The following is a 17108-nucleotide window of genomic DNA, read 5'->3' on the forward strand; positions in this document are numbered from 1 at the left end:
CTCTTCGGGGTTACCGCATCCTAGTAAGTGGTTCCTCCCATGCCATTAGGTGTCCAGCTCGTGGCAGCATACACTATGGTCACCAGGGAGGCTTGTTAAAACTCACATTGCTGGTCCCCTGCTCCAGTCCCAGATTTTCTGTCCCAGTACTTAGTTACCGAGCTCGATGTGGGCCCTCTGCGCTGGCACCGAGTTCTTACGTGACGTGGATGCTGCTGCTGTGGGGCACCACTGCATTGCCTTCTCGGGCCTGTGTTGGAAGGAGGTTTTCTGAGAATTTCATCTCAGAAATTCTCTGTGTGAGAATCAGTGTGGGTGAATCAGGATGTTGGAGATTCCTGAGCACACTCCCTCTGACTGCCTACTTGCAGGAATATTCTGGCAGCAGCCATGTGGCCATTGCTTTTCCTCTACACTTAAGTGGAATAAAATCATTCTATTTTAAGAGAAAACATGCAGAGGGGAATGGCATTTTAAGTGGCAACTGGGGGATGTGTAGATACTCTTTATGCTCAACCAATAAGTCGTGTAGTTCATAAATTACTCATCTAGCCCACAAACCAGCCCCACCCTAAATCGTCTGTTGCAACTACCCCATCCCATTGGGTGTGCCGCCCTTGGGGATTTTGAAAAGCATGTTGGCATCAAACGGGCAGCAAGTGTGCTGTGGATTTAGAGGTTTAGAGAAGAGAAGTGATGCAGCCTGTATGGAATCATTCCCATCCAATCACGGTATTAGTTACTTGATGCCAGTATATACTAAGGATGTATATGCAAATTTGCAAAACTACTCCTTACTCTGTTGCTTTCCTTTCTTCCAGAATGCGATTACCTGCTCCTGGCCTGATCTATGGATGCTGCTCTGCTTCCACTGGAGTCCCTGCGGTTACTGGGCACCTCGTTCTCCCAATGGTGACATGTGGACAGTGTGTTCATGGTCCCGTGCAACATGTCTTGTGCCCGGCTCCACTGTAGCCACTTGAACCAAAGAGTACAGAGACAGTGTCGGCTCACCTTAGCTTTCTCGATCCAGGTTTGTGACATTCCAGGGGTTCCATGGGGAGTCCTATAGTTCGTACGCAGTAGTTTCCCCACCAGGGACATGTGGAAGCTTATGTACTTTCACTGCATATAGCCCCATCCCCTGCTTCTTTGTGGCTGCTGAATCCTAAGAATTCATGGGAATTCATTGAATCCTAAGAATTCAATCCTAAGAGCTCCTGTATCTGTGCTGGTTGGCTTTGCTCGTCCAAGCTACCTTTCTTTTGGTATTTGGAATCCTAGTTCCGGTAGTGTCCTTGAAATGGGTCTTCTGAATTTGACATCTTACCCTCTGAGCGTGAGCTGATCCCTTCTTGCTTGCCTGATCAGGGGCATTTCTGATGCCTTTCTCATCAGTGGAATGTTGCAGCCAAATCGTGTGGTTTGACATATTGAGATTCTGATGGCGAGTGATGAAGAGAATAGTTTTCTGAAACTTCAGCACCGAGGGAGTCCTTGGAGGGCTTCTCGCAAAACCGCACTGCCTCCAGTCCTCCGTCCGAGGTAGGTCAGGGTTGGTTGGAGAGCTAAAGACCTTGCCGTGCCTCCCAGCACCACGGCACTGCTTGCCCCAGGGACCTCACTTTGGGGACGCCTGATCTGCTCCTGAGTTAATGTCCTACTACACCCATGCAAACATTGTCTGTTAGGAAGGTGGACTAGCAGACAATATTGTTTTTCATTCTTTATTCTTATCTTTCTTCCACTTTAAAAAAATTTTGGGGATAAAATTGTCAGGTTAATGACCCACAGTCCAGGGTGGTCTCCTTGGGTAGGACACCCGTGAATTAGGATTTCCCCAAAGGTTCCACGCTGTCAAATGCTGCTATTTGGGCCCTGCAATTTGACAGTTAGGGTGTAGCTCACTCACCCTTGGACATCTTTAAACCGAATCTAGACTCTGGTCCTGTGACAACTGGTGAGAGCCCCTGTGTTGTGGGCCAGGCATTGTACTGAAGCTTCTGTTTCTCATGTCTCTTTAGCCTCACCGAATGGGGAATACAGAAGAGTGTGACCCTCTAGCAAGAAAAAGGAACCAAGGCTCCAAAAGAAATGACTTTGTTGGGGCCACGGGAAAACTGGTGTCAGAGGTCGGCGAGAAACCTAAGCGTGAGCGCAGGGTGTGCTCTTGAGCACGGCGAGGAGGAGGTCTCATGCCTGCTAGAGATCCATGACCCGTTATCCTTCTGGGCAAAGAGACATTTTCTCCATGGTCCGTCGGAGTCCACGGTGGTACGCAGCCTCTGCTGTTCCGTGGTAGTCTTAAGCGTGTCTCTCTCCCTCTTGGGGCAGATGTCCACCTGCATCGTGTGTACCACGAGTTCCAAAGTGTTTGGCCTGAAGGTGCTGTGGGTCAACCAGGGCCTCAAAGGGTGGGTTGCTCTGCATGTGGAAAGCTGTAGCACCTCCTACATGAGACCTTAGCACCGTGTGCCAAAAGCCAAAACCAAACGCGGCACGTAGCCTCCTCCTTCGATAGCAGAGGCTGGGTTTTCTTGCAAGGGACCGTGCCTGATGCCCTCAACGGGCCATCGCTCACCTGTCAGCCCAGAGCTCCAGACTTTGCTGGGGAGGACCTTGGAAGCAGAACTGCAGAGGGTTCTTTCTGCATGGCACCTATGTCCTCCAACGTCACGAGCTAGCAAGGGGGAGAGAGAGAAAGAGAGAGGCACAGCATCCGTCTGCTTGCCCCTGTTGCAGGCCAAGGGCAAGAGGCCTCAGATGCTGTGTCCCTGTGAGGCCAGCTCTGCGGATGCTCAGTGTAGATGCAGTGAGTGAGTGGCTCATAGTCTTCTTCTGAAGCAAAGAAGCTTCCCCCCAAGAATCCACTGGTCCAGAGAGTCCCGCTCAACATGGGCATCCCACTTAGCCTGGAAAGTCATCCTTTAATTGCATGTTCTCTGAGAACCACCAGGAGGGTACAGAACCAGGAGGGCACTGAGGACGTTCCCTGGGTGGCGGTGACTGCGTGCTCCCCGAGGGCCCATAGAAAGACAGGAAGACACATTTGCAACTCCTCTGGAGCCTCCGGCTAAAGGATGAGTGAAGATACTCTGGATTCCACATGGCACACAGTGAGTGTTCTCCCACGCCCCGTACGATCGTTTCTCACCCGTGAACATGCGTCATGTCTGCGGAAGGTCGGCTGCGGCACCCCTTCCTGTACTCTCAGTGTTTAAGGCTCAGTATGTCCGAGCGGGCCTTGGGACTGTGCACATTTCCCGTGAGCACGGCAGATCCCACATCGTCCAGTCTGACTGCCCCCTCGGGTGACCACGAGTGGCACAGGCAAGGCTGCCCCGGGAAGGGAGGCTACGGGAGAATAAGACCAGTGCAGATCCTGGGAAGCAAGAGATTCCTGATTCCGGGATCTGAGGGCCACGTGTCAGGTGAACAGACTCGCCCACGATCTCACCACGCTTGGGAAAAATGAACAGAGTTCCCGTTCGAGTCAGAGCCTAGTAAGGGAAGTAGAACTGGAATGTGAAGTCAAATACGGTGTCCGTATGAGTGCCGTGTACTGCGGTGTGGATGATCATTACATGGAATTGCGTGGAGAGCAGATGCTTCCCCAGTGGCGCAGGGAGAAGGCCCGGGTCTGTTTCTCAGTCGTCTCTGCCCCAGGGCGGGAGGTGGGTCGATGTGAGGTGTTTTCCTGAGATGTCTGGGGACAAGGCCTTTTGCTCCTGTGTGTATGTATGTATGTATGGTTGGCCAGGGGAGGCAGAAAGCAAAAGGGGCTGGGACCCCAGAGATCTACCCAGCAGGAAGTGCCTGTACCTCCTGGGACCCTGGCGATCCCACCCCTCAGGATAACCACAAGTTCAGTGTGGGGAGAAACAAACAAACAAAAAGGCAAAAAGTCCACATTCCGTTGTTTTTCTGTTGACTTCCAAAATACCTTCCCTTTGCAGAAAATTTTGATTAGGAGGAGTGACCGTGGGAGCGATTTCCTCAAGCTGGGCTTTCACTGGGATCCCTGTTGTGCTTTTCAAGTCCACGTTGTTTGGGTCCCCTTCGGCCTCTGAGAGTCCACCGGGGTGGGTTTGGGTGGCTGCAGTGGGCATCTCTGTATGGAAGAGGTGGCCAGGGGTCGCCGACCCGAGGAAGGGACTTTGGTGACACTGCTCTGCTCTACGAGTTATGTTCTGACTGTGCCAGGGAGACACAGCTGCCCTGTCCCCTTAGCAAGAGCCACATAAACAGTTTACAACAGAGACAGACAGGCATGCAGGCGGGTAGGCAGATGCACACACGTTACACTCACACGTACACACGGCCACACTGACACACTCCGATAACCTTCTGAGACTCCTAAGGTCTTCAAGACACATCTGTCGTCTGTGGGCCCCTGCATATTTGCACTTCACATAAGGTCTCAGTCAGGTGACTGTAGTGTGGCGGACCACACTCCAACACAACTGAGATAGCTCTCTCACTGCCCTTTGACAATCGTAGGCAGAGCCTGAACTGTGAGTCCATGAGGAGCAAAGATGGCTGCTGTGTTGTGGGCCACAGGTTGTACTGAAGCTTGTGTTTTTCATCTCATTTCAGTCACTCTTCAGGGCCAAGGTGTGGAAGCTTGGCCTGTGTAGGAGCATTGGAAGCGGAGGGCCTGAACCAACTGTCCTCAGGCCGCAGGGTTGGGAAAAGTCGAGGTCCGCTTGGTTCCTGGAGAGCCAGCCCCAGAAGCTGTGATCTTGACCAAGATGAGGGGCAATTTCACACCACGAGGAGGTGCCTGGTCTGGGTCCTTCTGGACAGTTCGTTCCCTTGTCCACGGTCAGTCTGAAGTGACTGCAGTATGCGGCACTACTGCTTTGTGGTCGCTTCAGGCCCTGTCTCCTCTCCTGTGGGAAGGGAAAGGACATTGGCCCCTACTGCCTGTAGTGAGACGCATTGTGAGTGAAGGTCTGGTGGACAAACATCTGCCCACAAGCCTGCGTTCTACCGGGTGTTGAAGGCAGCGCTTCCTCTGCGTGAGCATCTGGCCAGAGACGGCCAAGGCCAAGCGCGAAGTTGGGGAATTGCCCCACTCCCACGTTGTGAACTGAGGTGACGGACGGTGACGGTCTTGCCGAAGGACCCGGCCAGCAGCGCTTCTGCAAGCAGCGCTTCTGCAGGCGTTTGCTCTTCACTCAGCAAAGTGCTGTCCTGGAGCTGTGGTGCAGCAGGATGCGGGCGAGACTCTTTGCAGGCAGGTGCGTCCTGTCAGGTATTTTTCCAAGCTCAGGAGGGAAGGAGGAAAGATACTTTGCCTTTGCGTGGAGCCACGTTTGAGAGGCCTCAGGGCCTTTGCCCACCTCAGGGCCAGCCCAGCAGGATGTTCATAGGGGACACAGGGAGTGGTCCTCCAACCTCTGAAAAGAAAGAGGCTCTCCGGGAAAGCCTGTTGTCCCAAGATGGCTCTGGGTGATGCCTGTTCCAAGGACACACTGGAGATGATCCCTGATCCACAGCTTCTCTGAGGATGTGGAGGTGCTCACTCTCGCCCCCCTGAGGAAGCTGTAGGAACTCCCCGGTGTGGCAGTTTCTACCACACCCCCCACCCCCCACCCAGCACCCTTTAGGCTCCCAGGATTGGCTGCTCCAGAGGTGCAGAAGATATCCTGTCAAAAGAGGATCCTCTTCGGGGTCACCACATCCTAGTAAGTGGTTCCTCCCATGCCATTAGGTGTCCAGCTCGTGGCATCATGCACTATGGTCACCAGGGAGGCTTGTTAAAACTCACATTGCTGGTCCCCTGCTCCAGCCCCAGATTTTCTGTCCCAGTACTTAGTTACCGAGCGCGATGTGGGCCCTCTGCGCTGGCACCGAGTTCTTACGTGACGTGGATGCTGCTGCTGTGGGGCACCACTGCATTGCCTTCTAGGGCCTGTGTTGGAAGGAGGTTTTCTGAGAATTTCATCTCAGAAATTCTCTGTGTGAGAATCTGTGTGGGTGAATCAGGATGTTGGAGATTCCTGAGCACACTCCCTCTGACTGCCTACTTGCAGGAATATTCTGGCAGCAGCCATGTGGCCATTGGTTTTCCTCTACACTTAAGTGGAATAAAATCATTCTATTTTAAGAGAAAACATGCAGAGGGGAATGGCATTTTAAGTGGCAACTGGGGGATGTGTAGATACTCTTTATGCTCAACCAATAAGTCGTGTAGTTCATAAATTACTCATCTAGCCCACAAACCAGCCCCACCCTAAATCGTCTGTTGCAACTACCCCATCCCATTGGGTGTGCCGCCGTTGGGGATTTTGAAAAGCATGTTGGCATCAAACGGGCAGCAAGTGTGCTGTGGATTTTAGAGGTTTAGAGAAGAGAAGTGATGCAGCCTGTATGGAATCATTCCCATCCAATCACGGTATTAGTTACTTGATGCCAGTATATACTAAGGATATATATGCAAATTTGCAAAACTACTCCTTACTCTGTTGCTTTCCTTTCTTCCAGAATGCGATTACCTGCTCCTGACCTGATCTCTGGATGCTGCTCTGCTTCCACTGGAGTCCCTGCGGTTACTGGTGACATGTGGACAGTGTGTTCATGGTCCCGTGCAACATGTCTTGTGTCCGGCTCCACTGTAGCCACTTGAACCAAAGAGTACAGAGACAGTGTCGGCTCACCTTAGCTTTCACGATCCAGGTTTGTGACATTCCAGAGGTTCCATGGGGAGACCTATAGTTCGTACGCAGTAGTTTCCCCACCAGGGACATGTGGAAGCTTATGTAGTTTCACTGCATATAGCCCCATCCCCTGCTTCTTTGTGGCTGCTGAATCCTAAGAATTCATGGGAATTCATTGAATCCTAAGAATTCAATCCTAAGAGCTCCTGTATCTGTGCTGGTTGGCTTTGCTCGTCCAAGCTACCTTTCTTTTGGTATTTGGAATCCTAGTTCCGATAGTGTCCTTGAAATGGGTCTTCTGAATTTGACATCTTACCCTCTGAGCGTGAGCTGATCCCTTCTTGCTTGCCTGATCAGGGGCATTTCTGATGCCTTTCTCATCAGTGGAATGTTGCAGCCAAATCGTGTGGTTTGACATATTGAGATTCTGATGGCGAGTGATGAAGAGAATAGTTTTCTGAAACTTCAGCACCGAGGGAGTCCTTGGAGGGCTTCTCGCAAAACCGCACTGCCTCCAGTCCTCCATCCGAGGTAGGTCAGGGTTGGTTGGAGAGCTAAAGACCTTGCCGTGCCTCCCAGCACCACGGCACTGCTTGCCCCAGGGACCTCACTTTGGGGACGCCTGATCTGCTCCTGAGTTAATGTCCTACTACACCCATGCAAACATTGTCTGTTAGGAAGGTGGACTAGCAGACAATTTTGTTTTTCATTCTTTATTCTTATCTTTCTTCCACTTTAAAAAAATTTTGGGGATAAAATTGTCAGGTTAATGACCCACAGTCCAGGGTGGTCTCCTTGGGTAGGACACCCGTGAATTAGGATTTCCCCAAAGGTTCCACGCTGTCAAATGCTGCTATTTGGGCCCTGCAATTTGACAGTTAGGGTGTAGCTCACTCACCCTTGGACATCTTTAAACCGAATCTAGACTCTGGTCCTGTGACAACTGGTGAGAGCCCCTGTGTTGTGGGCCAGGCATTGTACTGAAGCTTCTGTTTCTCGTGTCTCTTTAGCCTCACCGAATGGGGAATACAGAAGAGTGTGACCCTCTAGCAAGAAAAAGGAACCAAGGCTCCAAAAGAAATGACTTTGTTGGGGCCACGGGAAAACTGGTGTCAGAGGTCGGCGAGAAACCTAAGCGTGAGCGCAGGGTGTGCTCTTGAGCACGGCGAGGAGGAGGTCTCATGCCTGCTAGAGATCCATGACCCGTTATCCTTCTGGGCAAAGAGACATTTTCTCCATGGTCCGTCGGAGTCCACGGTGGTACGCAGCCTCTGCTGTTCCGTGGTAGTCTTAAGCGTGTCTCTCTCCCTCTTGGGGCAGATGTCCACCTGCATCGTGTGTACCACGAGTTCCAAAGTGTTTGGCCTGAAGGTGCTGTGGGTCAACCAGGGCCTCAAAGGGTGGGTTGCTCTGCATGTGGAAAGCTGTAGCACCTCCTACATGAGACCTTAGCACCGTGTGCCAAAAGCCAAAACCAAACGCGGCACGTAGCCTCCTCCTTCGATAGCAGAGGCTGGGTTTTCTTGCAAGGGACCGTGCCTGATGCCCTCAACGGGCCATCGCTCACCTGTCAGCCCAGAGCTCCAGACTTTGCTGGGGAGGACCTTGGAAGCAGAACTGCAGAGGGTTCTTTCTGCATGGCACCTATGTCCTCCAACGTCACGAGCTAGCAAGGGGGAGAGAGAGAAAGAGAGAGGCACAGCATCCGTCTGCTTGCCCCTGTTGCAGGCCAAGGGCAAGAGGCCTCAGATGCTGTGTCCCTGTGAGGCCAGCTCTGTGGATGCTCAGTGCAGATGCAGTGAGTGAGTGGCTCATAGTCTTCTTCTGAAGCAAAGAAGCTTCCCCCCAAGAATCCACTGGTCCAGAGAGTCCCGCCCAACATGGGCATCCCACTTAGCCTGGAAAGTCATCCTTTAATTGCATGTTCTCTGAGAACCACCAGGAGAGTACAGAACCAGGAGGGCACCGAGGACGTTCCCTGGGTGGCGGTGACTGCGTGCTCCCCGAGGGCCCGTAGAAAGACAGGAAGACACATTTGCCTCCTCTGGAGCCTCCGGCTAAAGGATGAGTGAAGATACTCTGGATTCCACATGGCACACAGTGAGTGTTCTCCCACGCCCCGTACGATCGTTTCTCACCCGTGAACATGCGTCATGTCTGCGGAAGGTCGGCTGCGGCACCCCTTCCTGTACTCTCAGTGTTTAAGGCTCAGTATGTCCGAGCGGGCCTTGGGACTGTGCACATTTCCCGTGAGCACGGCAGATCCCACATCGTCCAGTCTGACTGTCCCCCTCAGGTGACCACGAGTGGCACAGGCAAGGCTGCCCCGGGAAGGGAGGCTACAGGAGAATAAGACCAGTGCAGATATCCTGGGAAGCAAGAGATTCCTGATTCCGGGATCTGAGGGCCACGTGTCAGGTGAACAGACTCGCCCACGATCTCACCACGCTTGGGAAAAATGAACAGAGTTCCCGTTCGAGTCTGAGCCTAGTAAGGGAAGTAGAACTTGAATGTGAAGTCAAATACGGTGTCCGTATCAGTGCCGTGTACTGCGGTGTGGATGATCATTACATGGAATTGCGTGGAGAGCAGATGCTTCCCCAGTGGCGCAGGGAGAAGGCCCGGGGTCTGTTTCTCAGTCGTCTCTGCCCCAGGGCGGGAGGTGGGTCGATGTGAGGTGTTTTCCTGAGATGTCTGGGGACAAGGCCTTTTGCTCCTGTGTGTATGTATGTATGTATGGTTGGCCAGGGGAGGCAGAGAGCAAAACGGGCTGGGACCCCCAGAGATCTGACCCAGCAGGAGGTGGCCGTACCTCCTGGGGCCCTGGCGATCCCGCCCCTCAGGTTAACCACAAGTTCAGCGTGGGGAGAAACAAAAACACAAAACAAAACTAAATGGCAAAAAGTCCACGCTTCCATGGTTTTTCCTTTCACTTCCCAAATGCCTTCCCTTTCCAGAAAAGTTTGATTAGGAGGAGTGACCGCGGGAGGGATTTCCTCAAGGTGGCCTCTCTCACACCAGGTGGGATCCGTGGTGTGCTTTTCACGTCCACGTTGTTTGGGTCCCCTTCTGCCTCTGAGAGTCTGCCCGGGTGGGTGTGGGTGGCTACAGTGGGCATCTCGTATGGTAGAGGTGGCCAGGGGTCGCCGACCCGAGGAAGGGACTGTGGCGTGACTGCTCTGCTCTACGAGTTAAGGTCTGACTGTGCCAGGGACACAGAGCTGCCCTGTCCCCTTAGCAAGAGCCACATAAACGGTTTAAAACGGAGACAGGCATGCAGGCGGGTAGGCAATTGCACTCAAGTAACACTCACACATGCACACGGGCACACAGACACACTCCGATAACCTTCTGAGACTCCTAAGGTCTTCAAGGCACATCTGTCGTCTGTGGGCCCCTGCATTTTGCACTTGACAGAAAGTCTCAGTCAGGTTACTGTAGTGTAACAGGCCACACTCCAACACAACTGAGATAGCTCTCTCACTGCCCTTGGACAATCGTAGGCAGAGCCTGAACTGTGAGTCCATGAGGAGCAAAGATGGCTGCTGGGTTGTGGGCCACATGTTGTACTGAAGCTTGTGTTTTTCATCTCGTTTCAGTCTCTCTTCAGGGCCGAGGTGTGGAAGCTAGGCCCGTGTAGGAGCATTGGAAGCGGAGGGCCTGAACCAACTGTCCTCAGGCCGCAGGGTTGGGAAAAGTCGAGGTCCGCCTGGTTCCTGGAGAGCCAGCCCCAGAAGCTGTGCTCTTGAGCAAGATGAGGGGCAATTTCACACCACGAGGAGGTGCCTGGTCTGGGTCCTTCTGGATAGTTCGTTCCCTTGTCCACGGTCAGTCTGAGGCCACTGCAGTATGCGGCACTACTGCTTTGTGGTCGCTTCAGGCCCTGTCTCCTCTCCTGTGGGAAGGGAAAGGACATTGGCTCCTATTGCCTGTAGTGAGACGCATTGTGAGTGAAGGTCTGGTGGTCAAACATCTGCCCACAAGCCTGCGTTCAACCGGGTATTGAAGGCAGCGCTTCCTCTGCATGAGCATCTGGGCAGAGAAGGCCAAGGCCAAGCGCCAAAGTTGGGGAATTGCCCCACTCCCACGTTGTGAACTGAGGTGACGGACGGTGACGGTCCTGCCGAAGGACCCGGCCAGCAGCGCTTCTGCAGGCGTTTGCTCTTCACTCAGCAAAGTGCTGTCCTGGAGCTGTGGTGCAGCAGGATGCGGGCGAGACTCTTTGCAGGCAGGTGCTTCCCTGTCAGGCATTTTCCCAAGCTCAGGAGGGAAGGAGGAAAGATACTTTGCCTTTGCGTGGAGCCACGTTTGAGAGGCCTCAGGGCCTTTGCCCACCTCAGGGCCAGCCCAGCAGGATGTTCATAGGGGACACAGGGAGTGGTCCTCCAACCTCTGAAAAGAAAGAGGCTCTCCGGGAAAGCCTGTTGTCCCAAGATGGCTCTGGGTGATGCCTGCTCCAAGGACACACTGGAGATGATCCCTGATCCACAGCTTCTCTGAGGATGTGGATGTGCTCACTCTCGCCCCCCTGAGGAAGCTGTAGGAACTCCCCGGTGTGGCAGTTTCTACCACACCCCCCACCCCCCACCCAGCACCCTTTAGGCTCCCAGGATTGGCTGCTCCAGAGGTGCAGAAGATGTCCTGTCAAAAGAGGATCCTCTTCGGGGTCACCGCATCCTAGTAAGTGGTTCCTCCCATGCCATTAGGTGTCCAGCTCATGGCAGCATGCACTGTGGTCACCAGGGAGGCTTGTTAAAACTCACATTGCTGGTCCCCTGCTCCAGCCGCAGAATTTCTGTCCCAGTACTTACTTACCAAGTGCGATGTGGGCCCTCTGTGCTGGTCACGAGTTCTTACGTGATGTGGATGCTGCTGCTGTGGGGCACCACTGCATTGCCTTCTAGGGCCTGTGTTGGAAGGAGGTTCTCTGAGAATTTCATCAGTGTGGGTGAATCAGGATGTTGGAGATTCCTGAGCACACTCCCTCTGACTGTGCCTACTTGCAGGAATATTCTGGCAGTAGCCATGTGGCCACTTTTTTTTCTCTGCACTTAAGTGGAATAAAATCTTTCTATTTCAAGAGAAAACATGCAGAGGGAAATGGCATTTTAAGTGGCAACCGGGGGATGTGTAGATACTCTTTATGTCATGTAGTTCATAAATTACTCATCTAGCCCACAAACCAGCCCCACCCTAAATCGTCTGTTGCAACTACCCCATCCCACTGTGTGTGCCCATTGGGGTTTTTGAAAAGCATGTTGGCATCAAACTTGCAGCAAGTGTGTTGTGGATTTCATAGGCTTAGAGAAGAGAAGTGATGCAGCCTATCCGGAAGCATTCCCATCTAATCACGGTATTAGTTACTGGATGCCAGTATATACTAAGGATATATATGCAAATTTGCAAAACAACTCCTTACTCTGTTGCTTTCTTTTCTTCCAGAAGGTGATTCCCTGCTCCTGGCCTGATTCTGGACGCTGCTCTGCTTCAATTGGAGTCCCTGTGGTCACTGGGCACCTCGTTCTCCTAATTGTGACATGTGGACAGTGTGTTCATGGTCCTGTGCAGCGTGTCGCATGCCTGGATTTGCTATAGATGCTTGAACCAATGAGTTCACCGTTATTGTCCACTCTCCTTTTCTTTTGGGATCCATAATCTTTTATTTTATGCATTTGGAATTCTAATTTTAATGCGTTGAAATATCTCCACATCGGGCACCTGGGTGGCTCAGCTGGTTGAGCCGCTGCCTTCGGCTCAGGTCTTGATCTCGGGGTCCTGGGATCGAGTCCCACATCGGGCTCTCTGCTCAGCGGGAGCCTGTTTCCCTCTCTCTCTCTGCCTGCCTCTCTGTCTACTTGTGATTTCTCTCTGTCAAATAAATAAATAAAATCTTAAAAAAAAAAAAAGAAAAGAAATATCTCCACATCTTGACTATATTTGGAGAAAATGCTTATGGTAATTTTTTGGAAGTGATATCATATCCATGGGGCCTTAATATGATAGGAATTTTTTTCCCTGAAAAAGGAATTTTTGAGGTGTACCTGTTTGGCCCACTGGCCAGCTCATGTGAATCTTTATCTGGTGTATGAGTTAGTGCCCTATTGGGCATAGAGTAATTAAATATAAGTGAATAAATATTATTTTAAAAAGAAGTGGAAGAGACACCAGAGATCTCTGTGCATGTATATACAGAGGAAACCTATTATGTGCACATATGGGGAAGAAAGCATTCTCCATGCCAGCAAGAAGGGCTTGTCTAAATACTGACCCTACTGGTTCTTTGATTTTGGACATATAGCTGCAGAATTGTAAGAAAATAAATTTCTGTTTATACGATCTTACTCGTGGTATTTCTTTATGACAGACCATGAAACATCATGCATGGGGATAATACACGATATCAGCCAAGTCAGAAACTAAAAGTCATCCGCGATAGTTCACCTGATGTTATATAAACTGTTAATGTAGTCTTTAAATGCTAGTGAATTAATCCTCATAAACATTCTCTTTGTGAATGTTCTTCCATCATGGTGATGTTTCTATAGTAAAGACTACCTTGCCTGTCCTCTGCTTTGTTAAAAAACATATTCATACTTACTTTTATACACTGATCTTATCCACTACTTTCAAAGCAAAATAAGCCTAACACATTTCTCACACTGTAGTTTGAATAATAATTTTAAAATGAAAATCTGATTATATCAACATTCTACTTCCAAGTCTTTATCAATCTCCATCCAGTTTATTATTATATTTATTATCTGCCTTTTCCTCATTCTTTAACTATATCTGCACCATCTCCCTGTGGGACTCAGCTGTGTTAAATGAAACAAATACAGAATTTAAATGAACAATTGTTAATGTTATAAAGGGTGATGCTTAGATATGCAGAATACAATCCAGAAAGAACAACTATGGAATTTCAGAGTTAAATACTTTGACTAAAAACAAGCTGAGGATGTTCCTAACCCAGTGTGTGAAAAGAAAAGTGTCTAGATTTTTTTTTTGTAACCTTAAGGCAGGATATGTTTCTTAGCCATATCCACTTCACTGGCTCCAAGACAGTGTCTGTCTCAATAAATGCTCTTAAAAAAGATTAAGAAGCTGTCATTTCCACTAGGGAAACACTGAGAAAGTTCAGGAGGATAGCCAAGAGAGGGGTAGAAAGCCTGCCTCCCTTTCTCACAGAAGAATGAAGTCTTTTTCTCTTTTCACTTTTGACTTCAGTAAAGCCTATCTTCATTAATACATATTTTTCCACTTCCTATATTCCCATATTAATGTTTTAATGTTTCTCTCACTTAAATCTTCCTTTAATTAAAACTATGCTTCTCTCTCCTCAAGTAATAACCCCCAGTGAGTGGGACTAACAATCTCTTCCCTGGAGTTCAGCACTTCATAGATGATCATCCTATGTTTACTGAATAGAAAGCAGAGAAAGCAAAAATTTTACAATTTGTAGTACGTTGCAGACGAAGAGTTTTGTTCATTAACAACCACCACAAACATGACAGTTTTTGAGGAATGAGGGAACACATGATATTTACAGTGTCTAAAATAGACAAGTAATTAGTACTGAATTGTACAAGAAACAGCTACAACTTAAGAAAAATGCATAATCACTAGTAGGTAATTGATCAGTTTTTAGAATTGGAAATCCAAGAAGTGAAAATAACATTGGTAGAGCTGTTTAGAGTACAGAGTGAATCAGAAAATGTTAATTAACAGTCATTTGTAATAAGTCATTTGTAATAAGAATGCATTGGCAACATTTAGAAAGCTGGATAATCCCAAGTGTTGGTGAGGGCGTGGAGGTATGATGTTCTATTGGTACAGCCATTCCAGAGAGTAATCAGGTCCTACATCATCCAAGTCAATAAATGTGACCTGTGGTCCAGCCATTCTACCATGTATGTTTTCCAGGAAAATTCCTAGGTAGACCCATGAAGAGAGTTAAAGGATGATATACATTGCTTCATTATTTGTATAGAATTAGAAGCTACTGGCATGTGCGTCACTGGGAGAGTATATAGTAAAGAAATTTTGGGGACACCAGTGTGACTCAGTTGATTAAGCATCTGCTTTCAGCTCATGTTATGATCCCAGAGTCCTGAAATTGAGCCCCATCTTGGCCTCCCTGCTCAGAGGACAGCCTACTTCTCCTCCACCACTGGTGCTCTCTTGCTTTCTCTCTCAAATAATAAATAAATAAAATCTTTTTTTTTTTAAAAGAACTTTTAGAAATAATTGATCATTATGCAGTAGTTAGAAACAACTGATTAGAAATGCATGTAGTGATGCAGATGAATCCTAAAAATGAGGCTCAGTGAAAAATTCCATTTACATAAATTAAAAATACATGCTCATAAAATAATAATACATATTTTCCAATAATATGTTTAGCAAAAAGTTAAGCATCAAATATATTAGAATTGATGAGGAAAGGAAGGATAGGATCCAGGCTTAGAGATGTAAGGGAAATTTCTTTTGATGTTTACTGAATATGATTTTCAGCTGGGTGTGTTTAACATAAGAATATCAAAATTTTGGAACCTTCTGTCTGAATATATCCAAAGTGAATCAGGATTGTAATGGAATTGTGTGTGTATGTTGGCATACCTATCAGTATTTTTGTGATTACTGCTACCCAGGGGACAATTTTCTGTGTTTTCGACCTCTTAGATTCTAGGTTTTACAGAGGTCTATCACTTAAAATTTTAAAAAATCATCTGAGTGAATGGGGCTGGTGCTTTAAGTATTCAGTTTGTCAGTCCAGTTTTTGCCCCTGAATTTTGCAAGGTACTGAGGGTGGTGAGGTTACATGGTAGCATGAAGGGTTCTGGCTTTGCTCGGAACCTTTTCCTGCCTCTGCACCCATGATCTACAAAAGCTCTTGTTGAATGGATATATATTAGAGAGGTCTGGCCTAATGCACTGTAATGGCCACAGTTGAACTCTGAATCCTTGTCCCAGCTAGAGAAACCATACATAGTGGAACACGGGTGGAATGGCTAGAAAAATAAATATCATTTCAGGACCAGAAAAATCATCTATCATGAAATTCTTCCAACTGAGTTCAAACTGAGTATGTGGCAAGGCCAATAAATAAATAAATAAATAAATAAATAAATAAATGAAAAAAAAAGAAAGAAAAACCAAAACTAAAAGAATTTATTCTTCATTTTACAGGCCTAGCAGATGATTGCTCTGCAATTAAAGAAAATATATTTGGCCGTCGCTGTTTATGTTACCCAAGTCAGTGGTTCTTAGCAGGCACAATCTTGCTCCCCAAGAGACATTTGGCAGTGTTTGAAGACATTTTGATTCTCTCAACTAGCTGGCAGGTAGAACCCAGGATGCTGGTAAACATCCTGTAACATACAGGACAGTCTCCACAAAAAAAAAAAAAAAAAAAAAAAAAAGAATGATCTGGCCCAATCTGTCAACAGTGGTGGGGTTTGAAAACCTAAGCCCTGAGCTAAAGATTAAGTAAATCAAATGTGCCTTTAGTGCCCACACACCCTGAATGGCAACCTTCACCTCCTTTGACCTTGCTTAGACTGCTCTTCTAAAGATAGCCACGTAGTTTCCTCCCTTCTTCTTTAAAGCTGTAAGTCACATGAGGCCTTCTCAGTGAGACTTCCTTTGACCAACTTGTTAATATCAGGATTCTTATTTTACTCCTCGAAAATCCCTATCCGTCTGCCTTGCCTTATATTACTCCGTATACTTACAGACTCATAGAATATGCTTTACGTTTTTCTTTTAATTCTAAATAGCTCTATTAAAATTTAAGCAACCTTTATTATTATTGAATCTCCAATGGTGGGAAGAGTGCCTGATGCTGGTGCTCAGTAATTTCTTATTGAACACATGAATGAACTCAGTCCCAAGAATCTTAATTCAGATCAGATGTGCCATCTTTTTTTTAGGTGTAGGCAGTTTCCTTCAGTCTTGAAATAAAACTGATGATGGCATGAGCTTACCCTACTTTCTTATTTCCTTTTCTCTATAACAGACTAAAGAAGCTTGCTTATGAAGATTCAGAAAAAAATAAAGTCATTGTTCACATTCAAGTGTCATATTCTGTTAAATTTCTTTCAATTACCAACATCTAAAAGAGCACCTAAACTGAAGAAGAGTTAAAAAACAAACAGATTACAGTTTTCAGTGGTGGTTTGAAAGCCAGTATCTGGCAAATGGGTCTGCATTTACCTACTGTAGTGGTTTTCCTATACATACAGTCTCTTGTCCACACTCATGAAAAGAGGTAGACAAGAAAAACTCCCCTGATGGGTATAAGGGTGTTAGGTAATCAGAGCCCTCTCCACTTACAACTGTTACCATTCTTGTCCATAAAGAGATGGTACATGCATGGAATCAATAACCACTATATGTTAACTCCCCTTTACTGTTTTTCTAAATAAAATTACTTTTGGAAGCCAT

The 17108-nt window shown here is 48.1% G+C and overlaps 2 long non-coding RNA genes across 2 annotated transcripts in view; both read left to right on the forward strand.

Moving 5' to 3' along the window:
• The window catches only part of LOC309855525, a 74837-nt gene extending 71816 nt beyond the window's left edge, over positions 1-3021 (forward strand). The window contains exon 3 of the long non-coding RNA XR_014306843.1: positions 2025-3021. This is a non-coding gene — a long non-coding RNA (uncharacterized lncRNA). The remainder of the gene's footprint in view (positions 1-2024) is intronic.
• Positions 3022-7702: 4681 nt separating this feature from the next.
• Positions 7703-12328, forward strand: LOC309855818. The gene is made up of 3 exons (XR_014306999.1): positions 7703-8762; positions 10262-11342; positions 12105-12328. It is a non-coding gene; the product is annotated as an uncharacterized lncRNA (long non-coding RNA).
• Positions 12329-17108: the final 4780 nt, after the last annotated feature.

Source organism: Mustela nivalis (genome assembly GCF_964662115.1).
Source record: "Mustela nivalis genome assembly, chromosome: X".
NCBI lineage: Eukaryota > Metazoa > Chordata > Mammalia > Carnivora > Mustelidae > Mustela > Mustela nivalis.